Source organism: Meriones unguiculatus, chromosome 15 (genome assembly GCF_030254825.1).
Source record: "Meriones unguiculatus strain TT.TT164.6M chromosome 15, Bangor_MerUng_6.1, whole genome shotgun sequence".
Classification (NCBI taxonomy): Eukaryota; Metazoa; Chordata; class Mammalia; order Rodentia; family Muridae; genus Meriones; species Meriones unguiculatus.
Genome location: NC_083362.1, coordinates 52,178,318 through 52,195,526, shown reverse-complemented (window position 1 = coordinate 52,195,526; position 17,209 = coordinate 52,178,318). Strand labels below are relative to the sequence as shown.

At 47.8% G+C, this 17,209-nt stretch overlaps 1 long non-coding RNA gene across 1 annotated transcript in view; it reads right to left on the bottom strand.

Moving 5' to 3' along the window:
- LOC132648077 (uncharacterized) overlaps nucleotides 1-17,209 on the bottom strand; it is a 130,116-nt gene that overhangs the window by 82,787 nt on the left and 30,120 nt on the right. The window contains exon 3 of the long non-coding RNA XR_009586456.1: nucleotides 9,779-9,973. This is a non-coding gene — a long non-coding RNA (uncharacterized LOC132648077). The remainder of the gene's footprint in view (nucleotides 1-9,778; nucleotides 9,974-17,209) is intronic.

The following is a 17,209-nucleotide window of genomic DNA, read 5'->3' as shown; positions in this document are numbered from 1 at the left end:
TGGGCTGGAGCAGCTGAGGCAAATGTCCTGAGGTGGCTCCTGGCAGTTCTCCTATCCCTTCCCTAGCTCACTCCATATGGGAAGGGCAAGAGCCAGTCAGCCAGTACTGAGAATGGCTGCGGCAGAGGACGATACCCTGGGAGTAAAGAAAGTAAAGATCTGGGCATGATGGCACGCCTTTCATTTCGGGACTCCGGAGTACTCCTGAGGCGGGAGAATCTCTGCGAGTTGGAGGCCGGCCTGGTTTATATAACCATACATCGACTCAGCCTCAAAATAAGAAAAAGAAAATAAAGCGCAGGTATCTTTGCTCTTGAGTAGCCTCAGAGAGCTGAGAATTTATTAAAAATAGGCAACTGCCTTCTGCCCCGGCTGGCCCTTGCCCCTTTACCAAAAAGGCCTGAGGGCGCAACACCTGTCTCCTTGGAGCCTTTCCAAAGCACCATTGCAACTCACTTTCCCAAAGAAGGACATTGAAAGGAGACTAGCAAAGGCATTTCTGGCTAAACATTTGCCAAGGGTGAACCCTGAGCCTTGCTCCCTAGACACACCCAAATCAGGCCCTGCCCTGCCCTGCCCTGCCTGTCCACACAGGAAAGCAGCCCAGCCCCACACTCTGCCCCGGGGTGAACTGGACTTCATCCTCACACCTAGCCTGCCACAGTCCATAACAGAAGGAAACGGGTTAATGTTTCACCTTGAAAAACTAGACTCAGGACGAAGTCAGAGCCCACAGAGCCCACACTCAACAGGTCACTGCTAGCGTACATGAGGTCTGGGTTAGCAGCGCTCAGGCACTTTGAGAGGGAAGGCTCCCGATGCCGTCAGAGGCTGGGAGACAACTGACATCTTGTTCATCTCCGCCAGGCTCAAAAGGCACAATTTGGTTCTCCCTCGTGGGCTTACTCTGTCCTTTGATGTCGGCTCAAAAGATGGCTTCAGTCAATGATCCCAACATTAAAACACAAATAAGAGCAGAGAGCCAAGGCGTGTCACAGACAACTGAGACAAAATCTCTCCGGATGGGGCCTGAGCGATGGGGTTATTTTAAAACTGTGAGTGTGGGCTAGGGGTGTAGCTCAGGAGGGGATTCCTTAGCTAGCAAGTACAGGTCTCCGCATTTGAACCCCAGTACCACAAATAGGAAAGAAGCGGCCCCTTGTGTGGGGCTGATGTGTTGGGAAAGTTAAGAGCCACGAGCCTAGCACAGAGGCCTGTAATCCCAGCTACTCCGGAGGCTGAGGTGGGAAGATTCCAAATTCAAGGACCGTTTGGGCTACAGAGTGGGTTCAAGGCCAGGCGGGGCAACTTACTGAGATTCTGTCTCAAAAATTTAAATAAGGGGCCAGGGACCTAGCTGAGGGGCAAAGCATTGTACATACCAACCCAGTATGTACAAGGGCTCCTCGTGCCCTCCCCGTGTTCAAGCCTCAGTGTGGGGAGGGAGGGGCGACGAGCATAAATGAAGAGGTTACCTTGAAATAAACGTGAGCTTAGTACAGTAGTACAGTAGAGGTCCAGAGTAGGACTATCACATGCATGCTTAAGGCGGGGAGGGGAGACCATAGGGCTTTGTTACTTCTTCCAACAGACAAGACAGAACGGAACTCTGGAACTCACTGCTCACCAGCCTCGATGATTTTCACAAAAGCTTACCTTTTCACCCCCGCTGTTTCCTTCCAGGCTACGGTTAGCCTCCACGTATCTAGTATTCGCTATCTCCAGAGGTCACGAACCGCCGTGTCATGGCTGCAGGTGCTAAGCGAGCCACAAAGGACCTTCGTATTCTCGCCTGCACCTGAGAGGCGCCCACGTGAGAGACTGCTCCCAGTTCAGTCCTGAGCATGCGCATCAGCCGCGCGGAGGGACAGTCATCAGGTAACTGGCGGGGCGCGCGCGCGCGCGCGTGTGTGTGTGTGTGTGTGCGTGCGTGTGTGTGTGTGTGTGTGTGCTTGCGTGCGTGCGTGCGTGCGTGTGTGTGTGCGTGCGTGCGTGCGTGTGTGTGTGTGTGTGTGTGTGCGTGCGTGCGTGCGTGCGTGCGTGCGTGTGTGTGTGTGTGTGTGTGTGTTGCGGTTTTGTTTTTCTTGTTTTTTCCCAGAAGGGTGTGGTTCAGGAAATTCAGGAGATTCTTAACCTGGGTCTAGCTTCCACTCGAGTCCTTGGGAGAATCCAGCTTTCAGGAACACCAAGTCATTCCAATCCAGGCCCCGGTTGGATTTTCAACTACAGATGCATAGAGAGTGGAAAGGAGTTACAGCCATCTCTCCCATTGTGAGGTTAGACAACATGCATGGACCACGCAGAGCTTTCTACTGATGGGAGAGCTCAGAGTCTCCTACCCAAGAGGTGATCTTTCCGCTCTCAGGGAATACCAACGGCAACCCTAACCTGCTTCCAACTCCCTGGGAGGCAAGTGCCAAGGGCAAGAATGCAACCGGAAATGAACTTGGGCCCACGGAGTCCTTTCCTATGGCCTCCCAAAGCAGCTTCATTAGAAATCGTACCCCTGATTATGAGGAAAAGTTTTAATTTTCTTTTCATGGTTGCATTAACTTGTGATGAGGCTAGACAACTCCTTCCATGACAACACAGGTATCTGGTGCATGATAGCCAGGAAGCACGAGACAGAACACATTCAACAGAAAAATAAGAGTTCGATTCTCCTCATTGACATCTGTTCCCTCGTAGCCTTCCAGAAAGATCCAGCCAGCAGAAAAACAAATGGTTCTCACAGTTGAGCATATAGAAGTTCTAATTTATGTGCTCTGACATCCGATTTACCTGGGCAAGAGGGAAAGTCATTACTCCCCCACCTTTATTCCGCATCTCTCCATTAAAAGCTATCGCTTTTAAACAAATCAGCCAGAGTTCATGAGTTCATACCCTATTTCAGATCCTGCCATGCAAACCCCAGGCAGCTGTTGTGTTGGTCCAGGGAAAATTCCTCCAGCCTTTGTCCGGACTCTCCTGATATGGTCTGTTGTTCTGAAGCTGAGGAGCTATTAGCACAGTAATTTTTCCAAATGAACATTGAGCTAAATTATCTCAGAGGTATAAAGGAACATCTCTCCGTGTGTTATGGAAAATTGCCTCCCAAATTACAAGACTATACAAAGCACATATTAATTCTGGGCCCAAGGACATTCAAATTGCCTTAGATTTGTGCTGCATTGTGGTAATATACTCTTAATAATGTCAGGCTCTGAGGATATCACAAGGTACACGCTGTTATGAAAATAAACCAGAATTTCTCTCCATTAGGATCACTCTACACACACCCAGGCCGGGCTAGAGGCATTGTGCTCTGAAACTCAAGTCTTTTGAAGAGGAAATAAATTTAATTGCAGAGGCAGGGAGTAAATTTGAATTCTAATCTAGGTCGACTTCCCCAAATGGCTTTCTCGCTGCTGCCCATGAGCGAAGCACCTAGAGAGCAGCTGATGGTAGTCATGGTGCCCACAGGTGATGTCTGGCTTTAGATAACATCTCAGAAGCGACTCCCACACCAGCACGTTAGAGATAAGAAGGAAAGAGAGACAAGGTTCCGAAAGGACAGTGTCCAGTACCAGAGATCTGGAGTCAGCATGCAGCCGCAAACAGGGAGAGCACCCTGGAAAAGAGCTCTTCCCAAGTCACCCCCAAACTTCTTCTTCAGGGCACTCAGTTAGGTCACCAACTAGTCACCAAGGGTGTGTTGAATGGTGGTTTTCAGGTTTTTAAAAGCCCCCAGGTACCCACTCCTACCAGGCCAAAGTTCTACAGCTGAATTAACTTCAAGTGCTTCCCTCCCCTTAAAAAAAAAAAATTACATGTTCCAGAGAAAATGCCAGACATGACATTTTATTCCCACATACCTTAATACACATCAAAGAAAGATGTCATTGTCCCATAGGCAGCTTCAGTGTTTCCCCACAGTTGGCAAAATTAACATTAATTCCTGGCTATCATTTCAGTTTTCAAATCAAATTTAACTAAATGTCTTTAAAACATATTTTCTGGTGTTGTTTGAATAGCTAGTCTTCTATTATTATTATTATTATTGCTTAAATTATTACTTTTCATCCTGACTGCAGTTCCTCTTCCCAGTCCCTACCTCTCCCTTCCCCTTACACATCAACCCCTCTTCCCTTTCTCCTCAGAAGGAGGAGGCCTGCCATGGATACCAACCAGCCTTGGCATATCAAGTTACAGTGAGACTAGGTGCATCTTCTTCTATTGAGGCTAGACGAGGCAGCCTAGATAGGGGAAAGGGATCCAAAGACAGGCAATGTAGTCAGAGATGGCCCCTGCTCCCACTTAGGAGTCCCACATGAAGACCCAGCTGCACAGCTGCTACATACGTGCAGAGGGCCTCGGTCCATCCCATGCATCCTTTCTGGTTGGCCATTCAGTCTCTGTGAGGCCCGATGGGTCCAGGTTAGTTGATTCTGTAGGTTTTCTTGTGGTGTTCTTGATCCCTCTGGCTCCTTCAATCCTTCCTTCCCCCCCCCATTCCCCAAGCTCCACTTAATGTTTGGCTGTGGGTCTCTGCATCAGTTTCTATCAGCTGCTGGGTGAAGCCTCTCTGATGACAGTGATGCTAGGCTCCTGTCTGCAAGCATAGCAGAGCATCAGTAGTGTCTGGGGTGCTCTCTCTCTCATGGCATGGGTCTCAAGCCAGGCCAGGAATTGGTTGGCCCTTTCCTTATCCTGCTATATCTTGTAGGCAGGACAAATTGTGGGTCTAAGGATTTGCGGCTGGATTGGTGTCCCAGTCCCTCCATTGGAAGTGTTGCCTCGTTACAGGAGCTGGCCGTATGCCCCACTGGAATAGTTAAGCAAGTCTTTTAAACAAGAAAAATTATGGGGCTAGAGAGATAGCTTAATAGGCAAGAACAGTTGCTGTATAACCACAAGGACCTGAGCTCAGACCCCCAACCCATGCTAAAAATCCAGGCACGACCATATGCTCCTGTAATCCCAGTGCTGACAGGAAGAGGGGATGAGAGGCTCCCTGAGGCTCAACAACAACTACCTTAGCAGAAACAAACAAAGAAACTGAGCAAGCTCTGGTTTCAAGGAGAGACCCTCCCTCAGGGAGTAAGTAGAAGGGGATAGAGAAAGACACCAGTGTCTTCCTCGGGCCTCCGTGCACATACATGGGTAACCACACCTGTGTACATACATATATACACACAAAAAGAAAAAGGAAGGAAAAGGGAGGGGGAAGAAAGCACCTTCTGACCCATCTGGAACGGAAGGCCCTAGCCCCACTCCAACCCCCTACCCATTTCAGGTCATCCGGACAGTCTGTTCGTAAAGGTTCCCTCCCTTCAGGATGGGGACCTCAGGCCCCAGCCCGGCCTGCGGGAATTTGAGCTTAGGGAAAGTACAGCAGACATGTCAGGGGACCTCTGAAGAGGGGACCCGTGAGTGACTTCTCCCCGGAACCGCACTGATGTACTTAGGTCCCTTTGACTCTGTCAACCGTGCTGTGCATGGCTTCTCCACTCATGTTACAGGGAGCTCGTTTCTGGCCCACTGCCTCCCCATGCCTCTGCCCTCCTGTGTCCATCTGTGGTCTCCCCGGGCCCACTCAGCCAGTAGCCACTGCAGAGTGAACCTCGCCAGCTATGTTCCCAGAAAGCTAAACAGGGCCAGGAAGAAACTTCCTTTGCAGGGGAACCCGGCTCTTAGCAGCCTGGAAAACTGACTCTGGTAGAAATAACTGGACTCATTGACATAATCTGCCCTCTCAGGGCTCAGAAGTTCCTGTCTGTTACCTGGTATCATGTTGCCACCCAAGCCATTAGCTCAGGAGCCAACACCCTAGTCCTCATGGGGAAATTTCTTCACCCCTCCTATGTTAGTTACTATGCTGTTTCCAAACATGACAGAGGATACAAATGTTCTTTCCTCAGCTGTCCTGCTGGGTGAGGATTTTAGTTTAAGATACTAAGACAGATTCTCATATAACCCTCATTGGCCTAAAACTTCCTATTGTATTCAAGGACAACCTCTTGACACTTCTGATCCCCCTGCTGTCACCTCCCATGCCTGAGAGTGCAAGCTTCAGCCATCATGCCTGGCTTACTCAGTGCTGGGAAAGGAACCCAGGACTTTGTGCACGCTACAGCACCACGCTAGCAGCTGAGCTAGAATATCCCAGAGCTGAGCATCCCAGCCCCTAGTTGTTAGAAATCAGCAACATAAGCTTATAAAAAAACGCAGAAATCTGTGCAAGAACGTATTTCTCCGTAGCAGAGGCCGAGACTTTTTTTTTTTCAAGAACATGACTCTATTTGCCATTTAAAAAAAAAAAAACTTATTTTTTTCATCAAATATAAATAGTGGTTTGATTAAGGTTATTCTTTAAAATAGGCAGGAGCCTATGATTATCTATCATTATGGTCAAAACGTTTTAACTTTAATTTGTTTTTAATAAAACTCCTTATCTCAGGTCAGAAAAAGACAGAGGTAATAGAAGGGTTGGAATTTCTTGCTGAGATGTGAAGCCTGTGCAGTGGACATTCTCAGAGGTCCCTGGACCAGCAGTGAGTGTCAGCTGAGAAAATGTTGGAAACAACATTCTCAAGCCTCCTATGGACTTACTATCCTGAAGGTGTGGGCCTGGGGATCTGGGATCTGTGTGCTGGTGCCCAGCCACCCGCCCACCCATTGGCCCGATTGTGTCAGAATGAGTCCGAGCCCCACTATGATGGCAAGTTTTGGTTGTCACTTTGGTTGGATTGCGAAATATATACAAGAGCAATAAAAGACACTTCTGGATGTGTCTGTGATTGGGTTTCCAGAGGCTAGTGGCCAAGGTGGGTGCACTGTGCCCTAGATGAAGCAAAAGTAGAATCAGGAGGAAGCCTGTTAGCATGGGCATTTCTTCCCGCTTCCCCTGACGTCCATGGAGCTTCCTGGGTGCTAAGGATGCAACAATAATGAACATGCAGGCCGTCTGTCAGAGTACAGACTAGACCACAAGCAGGGCAATGCTCTCTGGGCCCTGGCTGTGGATGGCATCCTTCGGGTGTTGAAAGGATGAGCTCAGAGTCCAGCTTTTGTCCTGGTTTCTGCATTTTCATACGGGCCGACTGTGGCAAGTTCCCTGGCCTCAGGGTGGTCAGAACGTTTCATCTTCCCCCAGGGTACCTTTCCTGTGGGGACAGTCCGGGTTTTGGAGCTGTCCTGGGATTTACGTGACGATGTACCCAAGGCATGTAGCCCTGGCCTCACACACAGGAAAGGAGCGGCAGCTGTCCAGGCGCTGCAGAGAGTGGTTTTTCCAGCCGGGAAACACTTCCTAGGACACGCTGGAAGCCGGCAGCTGGCTGTGTGTAAAGTAGGGTTGGTGGGAAGACTGGAATTAGGTGACCCCTGCAGGCTTCAGGTGTCCTTCTTGAGTTTCTTATCGTACGACCTCATCCACCATTCTACCAATTCATCTTTTTGTTGTTGTTGTTGTTATCGTTTTGTTTTGTTTTGTTTTGTTTTTGTTTTTGAGACAGTGTATCTCTGTGTAGCCCTGGCTGTCCTGGAAACTCACTCTGCAGACCAGGCTGGCTGCAAACTAAGAAATCCACCCGCCTCTGCCTGCTGAGTGCTGAGACTAAAGGTGTGCACCACCATGCCCAGCCTACCCAACATCTCTCTAAGAACATTCTAGAGGCCAGCAACACCTTCCATACCACTGGGCTTCTGGGACTGAGATATGCTGTAAGGCGGCAGCTCCCAACCTGTGGGTCCAACCCCTTTGGAGCCTAACCACGCTTGCGTAGAGGTCGCCTAAGGCCATCGGAAAACACGGGTGTTTGCATTACGATTTATAACAGTAGCAAAGTTACAGTTATGAAGTAGGAACAGACATAATCCTATGTGGTGGGGGTCACCACAACATGCGGAGCCATGCGCATTAAAGAGACACAGCATTAGGGAGATTGAGAACCACTACTCCAAGGAAATGGCTCAACTGCTCCCCTCTCTGGCTGCCCCCCCCCCGCCGGCGCCCCCCCCCCCCCCCCGCCTTCAAAATGTGGTTGGAATGGGGACCTCAGTGCTGATGAGCTGACCAGAAACCGGAGAGCTTGGACAAGCTTGAGCCACTAAGGTTCCCTCTCCCAGAGGTGAAGGTGGTGGTCTCCTGTGGCTCGCTCCTGGCTCCGCCCATCTCACCGACCAGCGACGGAAGCTGACTTCGTCCAAGCGCCTCCTCTCACCCTTTCATAATTCCTTTCTTCTTTGATCGTTAACTTAGAAAGTCCAGGCAAACTGGAGTACCATGGCCTCCTGCTCCACCATTTCCCATCTCTACTAGGAACCCTGGCCTCCCCTCCTCCTCCCCTCCTCCCCTCGGCCTCCTCCTCCCCTCCTTTTATTTCTATGGCTCCCTGATTGGAAAAGATCAGGCCCCCTTCTTCCTTCCCAACTCCACAATTGTCACCGCCAATTAGTGCATTGTTAGAGCACACAATGGCGCTACTGTAGCCAGTGGAATGGGAGGCCTTTGTGCTTCTCCAACGGGCCATGGGGGCAGTCAAGTTTCATTTAGAGACTTAAAACACAACTGAAGAAAAATAAATGCTATCAGGAAAAAAAAAAAGTGTGTGTGTGCATGGGGGGGTGGGGGGGCATGAAAATAAACCAGAAGGAAAAAAGTAGAAGAGAAAGGCAAAGATGTTGAAGGAAAAGTGATGGTGAGCAAATGATGAAAGGGAAAAGAGGGGGAAAAAAAACAATCCACCATTCAGAAATAAGGCTGAACTCCCAAAGAGCCCCAAGAGGTTGCTACATACAGAAGTTCCCCCCTCAGAACACAAAAAGGGCTCAGGCTTAACAGTAATTAGTGGTGTGATTGTGCTTGAACACTGGGTGTCTTTAGAGGGTTTTTCCAGCTCCCCCCTAAGCCCCTCCACCCTGTCCTTAGCAATAAAAGGGACGGGAGGAGAAGAGTGGAGCTGGGGTAAGGGAAGTGGCCTGCAAGCCACATTGCCCCAGTAGTCTGCGGTGGGGGTAAGTTGGTCTTTCTCTTTGGCAGGTAAATTGGATTTTATTCTCTAAAGCTTGAAAATAATTATAGGGTTTTTTTGTTTGTTTGTTTGTTTTTGTTTTTGTTTTGTTTTTTTTCTTTAAGAATGTGCCATATGGATGCATTTTCAAGTCAGTTTTATTTCAAGTACCTTTTGAGCAGCCTGGCCCTTTTTGCAGCCCAGAGATGCTCCAAGAGCCCCCAGGCATTCCACCCAGAACCCACAGGTCGTGGGCTGTCTCTGTCAGACAAGCCTCTGTCCAGGAGAGCTTTTCTGGTCAGAAAACTGATAACCAAGAAGAAGTGAGCACCGGGCTCAGTAGGAGAAAGCTGTACCTTGAGGGCAAAGATCTAAATGCCTCTTGTGTCCATGACATGCTTACAGCATCCTGTGCTTCCCTCTTAACCCACCCCTCAGACAATCAGACACTGCCCCTGCTTATCAGAACTCACTCACGGTACAAGGAACAATCAGGCTCCTGAGGTAAGGCTGGTCATACCCAATTCATTCCACTCACTCTCCTACCTGCCTATCAAACGCCCTAATTTCCAGAAAAGCTTCAGCCAATCAGAATTACCAATCAAGGTAATTATACACTAAGAGAGAGGGTGTGTGTACGTGTGTGATTGATTTTGTTTTTGTTTTAATTTTGAAACAGCCAATTATAATTTGTGACTGCTCAACCCTTTGGTGTCTTAATTTCCTTTTAAGCCCGCTTTTGTCAGAAACAAAGTCTGCGTAGCCTAGGCTGGCCTCAGACTCACCATGTAGCTGAGCATGACCTTGAACTTGTGATTCTCCAGCCTCCAACTTCTGAGTACTCGGATTGCAGGCCATGTCACCATACCGGTTTCCTCCCAGTACTTTAAATATGCTTCCTTCCCCACTTCCTCAGTGGGATCACGCCAGACTTCTTTGGAAAACGGACAGGCTACAGGACTCATCTGCTCCACGCCATCCTTGAAAAATAAAAATCTGCGTCTTAGAAACAAGACTGTTGAAATTTACTCACTGATGCTGCTATGTTCCTTTTTTTATTTTCCCATCCGGTGATGCAGAAGAGCTGCAGCCGAGGACTGTTCTCCAGCGTTTACTGGAGCGAGGTGGAATGCGGGGACCACCCTAGAGTGTAGAGATGGGAATTATTCTCATCTACCTGCGAGAAGAATAGAGAGTGGGTGGGTAGCTGAAAGATGGCGCGTCTGGGCTCAAGAGAGATGGCGCGTCTGGGCTCTCATGTGAGAGGCGCATCCCTGTGCTCAGCTTCACACATTGCCAAGAAGTGCTGAGGACAATTCGGGGAGGAGTTCTTGGTCCTGGTTCCAGAGGTGCTGCTGAAGTTGCCCTCTGTGGTGGAGGCTGTTTTCTATCCTCCTTCCTGTGTAGAAGCATCCTAAGCCTTTCCCATTGCCTCTTGCTTATACTCCACAGCCACCATCAGTCTCCAAAAGGACACATCCTTACTCAGCCAGGAACTGACAGCAGAACCTTCAGAAAATGGCCCACGAAATGTCACCCATACATAGGAAATGCAAATCTGAAAGGGATTGTGAACTGAGCGTGCTGTAGACTCTTTCACAAGTGGTATCCTCAGACTTGACCCAAGAGGATTTACCAAGCTGTTCTAGGTTGGATTAGAGATGTGGGAGGCGGAGCACAGAAATTCTGAAAAGGTTCTGGCAGAGGCAGATGTGACACACACACACCACACACACACACACCCCACTCTGCTTTCATTCTGCCTCAGGCTTCTGTTTTGGGGAAGAGTAACAAGAATTCAAAGACTCTCGAACTCACAGAGCAAGAGGTGCAGAAGTTTACAGTGAAAGACAGCCTTGCTAGGGACATACCACCCAGAAGTGTCCATCGTCAAGTTCAACAGCCACAGAGCTTCAGTCCCCACTGCTCTGCTTCTCATCATCCCTTTCCAGACCTTCTATATTTGTTTAATAATAAGCTTCACAACACAAGAACTGAGCAGTTATTACTCTATTCTTAATCCTCTAAGCATTGAATTGTACAACCAGATATGGAGGGCACAGAAATAAGCATTTGAATTATACAATAACTTTATACCTACATTCCTATGCACCCATTCCCTTTTACAAATTCATGGTCTCTATTTGCTACATCTATCTGTGTGTGAATTCCTAAGTACACAAGTCCAACTTGCTCCATTGATATGTGTGCTCTGAAAATCCAGCTTTTCTTTTACTGTGGGTGCTGGGGGTTGAACTCGTGTTCTGACGTTTACACAGCAAGCACTCTATGGAATGGCCCATCTCCCAGACCCAGGCCATTTCTTCATCTGCCTTTCTTTTAGCACTGCCCTCAACATGGTCTGGATTACATGCACGTCTCATCTTGCATTTCTGGTTTGAAAGTCTCATGGCTCCAACCGCCTTCCAGACAAAATACAAGTCCAAAGCATGGTTGAAAAGCCCAGGATGAAATGGTCTTTTGTTCTCTTTGACTGCATCTCCTGCCAGTGGGATGGCTTGCTCCTTGGGCCTGAAGCATGTGTACCCACTGGACTTAATGCCCACCTGTCATCATCTTGACAGTCTTAAGACTCCTATATTTTAGAGCTCTGTGCTATGGTTCAAGTATGTCTCTGAAAATGCATGCATTGACAGCCCCCCCCCCCCCCATGCAACAATGTCACAAGGTCATTAGGACACAAGGACTCTGCCTTCATGAAGAGATTCACACTGACCATGAAAGGGCTTGATGCTTGGAATGAAAACATGTGGGCATGATGTCTTCATCCTTCTGCCTTCTGGAGTAAAACTTTCACCAGATGCCAACCCCCTCATATGGGACTTCCTGGAAGCCCAGCAGTCAGGGATACATAATTTTTTCTTTATAAATTACTCAGTGTGTAGTATTCTGAGATAGCAACACAGACTAAGACACCTCCCAAAGATAGTGTCTTGTCCTGTCCCTCTTCCTTCTCCACTTCATATCACGATACCCTACAGTTCTCTAAAGCCTTTTGTGACTCCTGTTTAGAATATACTCCTATCACCTTGTATATATACTCCTATCATCTCTTTGCTTAACTACAGTGTCCCTTCAAAACAAGGCATATATGTGTGTGTATGTGTGTGTACATAGATATATGCTATCTTCACACACACACACATACACACGTATGAGAAGTCTTCTCTTAGTTCATCCCTCCAAATATCTTGTTGCCCCATGGCAAGGTCCACTTTTTAGCTAATTTCGCTTATTGTTTATTTCCTGCCTCAACTTGGAGACCATGACTTCACTGGAGTAGAGATTGTGTCTTGCACTGTACTGAGGTTTCTCAGGTTTGGTGGAGTGACATTAAACCAAGTGGTGGTGTGTTGAAGAAAGGTTTACTGGGGGCTGTGGAGATGGCTCAGAGGTTAGGAGCACTGGCTGCTCCTCCTGAGGCCCTGAGTTCAATTCCCAGCAACCACACGGTGGCTCAAAACCATCTATAATGAGATCTGATGCCATCTTCTGGGGCGCAGGCATTATATGCTTAATAAACAAATCTTTTAAAAAGAAAAGAAAGGTTTCCCGAAAGTGCCACTAGTCTCCAGTGGCCACATCTGTGCACTATGTACAGATTTACTGTGGCAGTATTTCTACTCTAGTCTACCCAGGATCCTTGGAGTCAGGTTGCCGCTTACCACCGTCTAGGACCAGTTGAACAGCCACTGCTGGGACATTCACCTAAGGACTCGCTCTAATTGAGCATTTTGGAATGAGGGACTCAATGTCCCACGTGTCCAAGCAGGGTCACTAGTCACCTCTGTTGTTGAACACTTCAAGTGCAGCTGACGCAACTGGAGAACTGAATGTTTACTTTGACTTCATTCTAATTGCAAGCCGCGCACTACTTAACGATGGAGACGTGTCTGAGACAGGCTAGTTAGGCAATTTCACCCCTGCATGAAATCATGGCATGAACTTACGCAAGCTGAGATAACCATGATGTCATCAGGTGATATAATCTCATACATGCAGTTGCTACTGAGGCAAACATCATGACATGGCTCATAATTTTAAATGGAAATATCCCTGTGTGATTTGCAGCTCCCACACTGGACAATGCAGTCTTCTAAAGGGAAAGAAAAAGCAGTATAATTCTGTTTAAATACATATATATGTTGGTTTGGTTTAATTTGATTTGGTTTTTGTTTTTCCAGACAGGGTTTCTTTGTGTAGCCTTGGCTGTCCTGGTGTCACATTGTAGACCAGGCTGGCCTTGAACTCACAATGCCTCCCTGAGTGCTGGGATTACAGGCATGCACCACTGCATCTGGCTAAAAATGAATCTTTTAAAAAATATATATGTATACACTAAGTTAAATGAAAATGAAAGAAAGAAAAAGATTTTGTAAGCCAGAAGCCTTTGAGCAGCTTCCAAAGAGACGATCAGTAAAAAATGAAAATCGCAGTTTCCATCTTCCATGACTACCGCCACCTGTGGATACAACTGACCTGTGAAATGGGAAAGCCTACAGCCTTCCACACCCTAGGAAGGAAATTTCTGGTGGAGTCAAATACTTTTTTGCTCTGGTTACCGTTTGATTTGGAGGTGAAACGTCCCTCCCCCCCAGGCGTATATGTTAGGACATTTGGTCCCCAGGTGATGGGGCTGTTTGGGATGTTGGGGGACCTCTGGAAGTTGGGGTCTTGCTGGGAGAAGTGGGTTGCTGGGGGCATGACTTCATGGGTCCTAGCCCTGGGTCTAGCCTGAGACTCCTCTGCTTCCTGGGCCTCCAAGATGTGAGAAAGCTGCTTCATCTCCCACTGCCACAGACAGAGGTTACTACCACCTCTGTGAACGCCTCTGTGTCTTCCCTACCCGGAGCTGTCGGCTGAAAGTCAGTCCTTCCCCTAAGTTGCTCCTGCCATGTATTTTGTCATAGAGAGGGATGGTAATGAGAGCAGTACAATGTACTTCCCTTTCCTCCAGCATTTCCAAGGCCTTCTGCTAAGGCTGACTGCTGCTGCTCACAGGTCTTGTACACCACGACCATTCATTGTCTCGAACACAGCACCACCAGCGGGGCCATCAGATGCTGGGTAGTTAAAAACACCGAAACAGAGCCAGGTGTGACAGCATATACCTTTAATCCTAGTGCTTGGGAAACAGGCGCATCTCTGTGAGTTCCAGGCCAGCTCTCTCTACAAAGAGAGTTCTAGGACAGCCAGGGATATACAAAGAAACCCTGTCTCAGAAACACACACACACACACACACACAAAGTGAAACAGGAAAGAGAGAAGATTCCATTTTCAAGATGTACCATTTCTTTCCTCAAGGACATCTATGGGTGATAACCATAAAAGCAGAAGATCATTTGAGGATTATTTTGGAGTTGAGGGAGGTGGGTGAGCTGATGTCACTTAGAGAAAAATGAGCCACAGAATGGCAGAAAGGAGAAAATCTCTATAGAGTTTGAATTGCATGACCAGATTTAATTTGTACACATCTGGCTTACAAAATCCTTATTTATTTACAAACTCTTTAGTAGTTATTTATTAATTTTGAATTGTTATCAGCAAAAGGGTAGATTTGTCTCAGGGCTCCAGCATGTGTTTCCTTCTCCCCTGCAGCTCCTACCCTGGGAGCTGAAGTCAGCCCTGGCTGCTGCCCTGTCTCAGCGGCCTCATCTGAAAAATTGCAAGCACAGCAGTGGTCACATGGGGTGCTGAGGACTCAAAGCAGGCTGCACAGTGGAGCACCCAGGAAAGACTTTGAACGCAGCCCATCAGGTGAACATCGAACAGAAAGCTTCTCCCATCCACGGGCCGGGCCAGGAAAGCAGAGGCGCCGTGGCCTGTACCGAGCGACTACCTACAGACAGCCGTTTTCAGAATTCGTGGCAAGAGGCAGCCGGCAGGATGGGTGCCTTCCCTGTGGCCCTGGCTTGGACGCCAGAAGAATTCCAGCTTCAGAACAAGTCTGGCAGCTTGCTCCACCCCTACTCTTTACACAAAAGCCACTCGAGCTGTTTGCTCAAATCAAGACCCTTCCTTTGTGGTGGGTCAGGGGATTATTGTTTCTAATGGTCGGCAAACAGGTTCTCAACCATTAACCCTTCCAGCCTCTGGGGACGCGGGATAGGCCAGCCAAATCCACCGACTAGAGGTAATCTCAAGCACCGGGGACGTAAAGACTGGGACCCCCTGGAAGAACAGGGTAGGTTTAATGGCATCCTGGCTGGGCGCTCAGCGGCTGCCCATGGCTCCCCGCTGGTGGCCTCAGATTCCTGGCAGGCCCCTCAGGATAAAGCCAGCAGCCAGAGAACTCATAAATCAGACGTTGTCCACAAAGCAAGTGACAGGTAAGACTGAGCAGTAGGAATCTTTCCTGTCTGTCACTGTACATTCAAAAGCCTCCACTGTCACCGGTGTGAGCACAGGGAAGTGATTTCTCCACAGCACCATTTCCTCCAGAGCAGATAACAAGTCTCCGCCCTGTAGACTTCTGATGCCAGTTGGAGACTGGCGCGCTGCAGAGCTCGCCAGCACACAGTGCGCAGTTGCTGTCATCATTTCAGTCATGCTTTAAGGCAGGTATTGTAGTTAATAAAGTTCAAGTCTATGTTCAGGGGTTATGCGTGAGAGTGTCTTTTCCTCGCTATGTGTTTATTGTCTCATCCTGGAGACATCAAAAGCCTAAGAAGTGACAGTTTGTATTCACTTTCGGAAGGGACACTGGCACCTGAGGTTCCAGTAATCACGTCCACAAGGGCTTGGCACTGCCTCCACGGGCCTCAGGTGGGCTCGGCCCACAGGATGTAACCCAGTAAATTACAGAAAAGGAGGATGGAGGCTCAGCGATGTCCTGAGATACCAATCAAAGAGAGAGCCGGGGATGCAGAGCTCAAACCTGGAAGAACTCCACCTGTAGAGTAGAAGACAGCGGCCTCCTGAGGAATAAGCTGTTTAGAAAACAGCACCGTCAGCCCTTCTAATTCTTCTACCCGTCAGTGGCATCCATGGAATCGTTCTGAATGTTCTAACATAGAAAAACAACTCACACTTAACAAAAGATTAGGAAGTTGTAGCAACTTGCAAGGGGGGTGGTTTTTAATCTAATTGCTTGCCATAGTGGTGAAAGCTGTCACAGAATGGATAACGGAATAGAATATTCTGGGATGTTCTGACGTGGAAGGGCGCGTACAATTTGTCTGTAAATGATCTCTAGGGGGTTGTTGTTGCATGAAATAACTCAAACATGAAATTTGGACATGGAAGTGTTGATATATTTTGCTTACTTTAAAAAAAAAAAAACACTTAACCACTGAACTACATCTTCAGCTCTTTCATTACATTTTCATTTGGTGACAGGATACTGCTGAGGGGCCTTGAACTCACTATATAGCCCGTGTAGTTAATAAAGTTCAACTCTATTTGTAGGGATTATTCTTGAGAGTATGTTTTCCCCTTCACATCCAGCCCCCATAAACACAGACCAATTTAGTTTCCACTTTTTCTCAATCTATACCGCAAACAACAAACTCACAGAGCATATGTGCTTGTCTTCAGGTCCATTCACTTCTTGCTATCTGGAGATCTGTCCATAATGCCATCTGCATCCACGAGTAAGATTCCATTACATGGATTCACCAATTTGATGTACATCAAATTGTTTTTTGGCTTTGATGCTTATGAATAAAGATGCAAAAATGTCTAAGCCTTTTTGAGTTCTCCCACTCACTCTCTGTTCGGTAATGTCTAGGAGTGGAACACTGAATAGTGCTCTTAACTGTTACTCGAGGCTTTCTGATCCACAGAAAGAATGAAGTGAAGAAAAAGAGTTGAAGGAAGGAAATGCTGGGGTGATGAAGAGGAGGCGGCAGTATGTAGGAACATGAAGTACCAGGAACCATTCTGGAAATACCTTAACCTAGACCAGGCCCTCCTAAACAACTTTGTGTACCTCAATCACTTGGGGTCCCCAGTTTCTCTGTCAACAAAAGGAAAGAAATAATGTCAAAGAGATGGAGAAAATAGCTGACGTTTTCAAGTAGATGCACCAAGAATGAGGGGAGCCAAGGAGATCATCTAGTCCCTAAAGAGCTTACTGCACAAAGAGAAGGACCAGACTTTGGATTCTCAGCACCCGCACTTAAAGCCAGATGCACCCATAATGACAGCGCTAGGGAGGCAAAAATAGCAGGATCTTTGGTGCTTGCTGGCAAG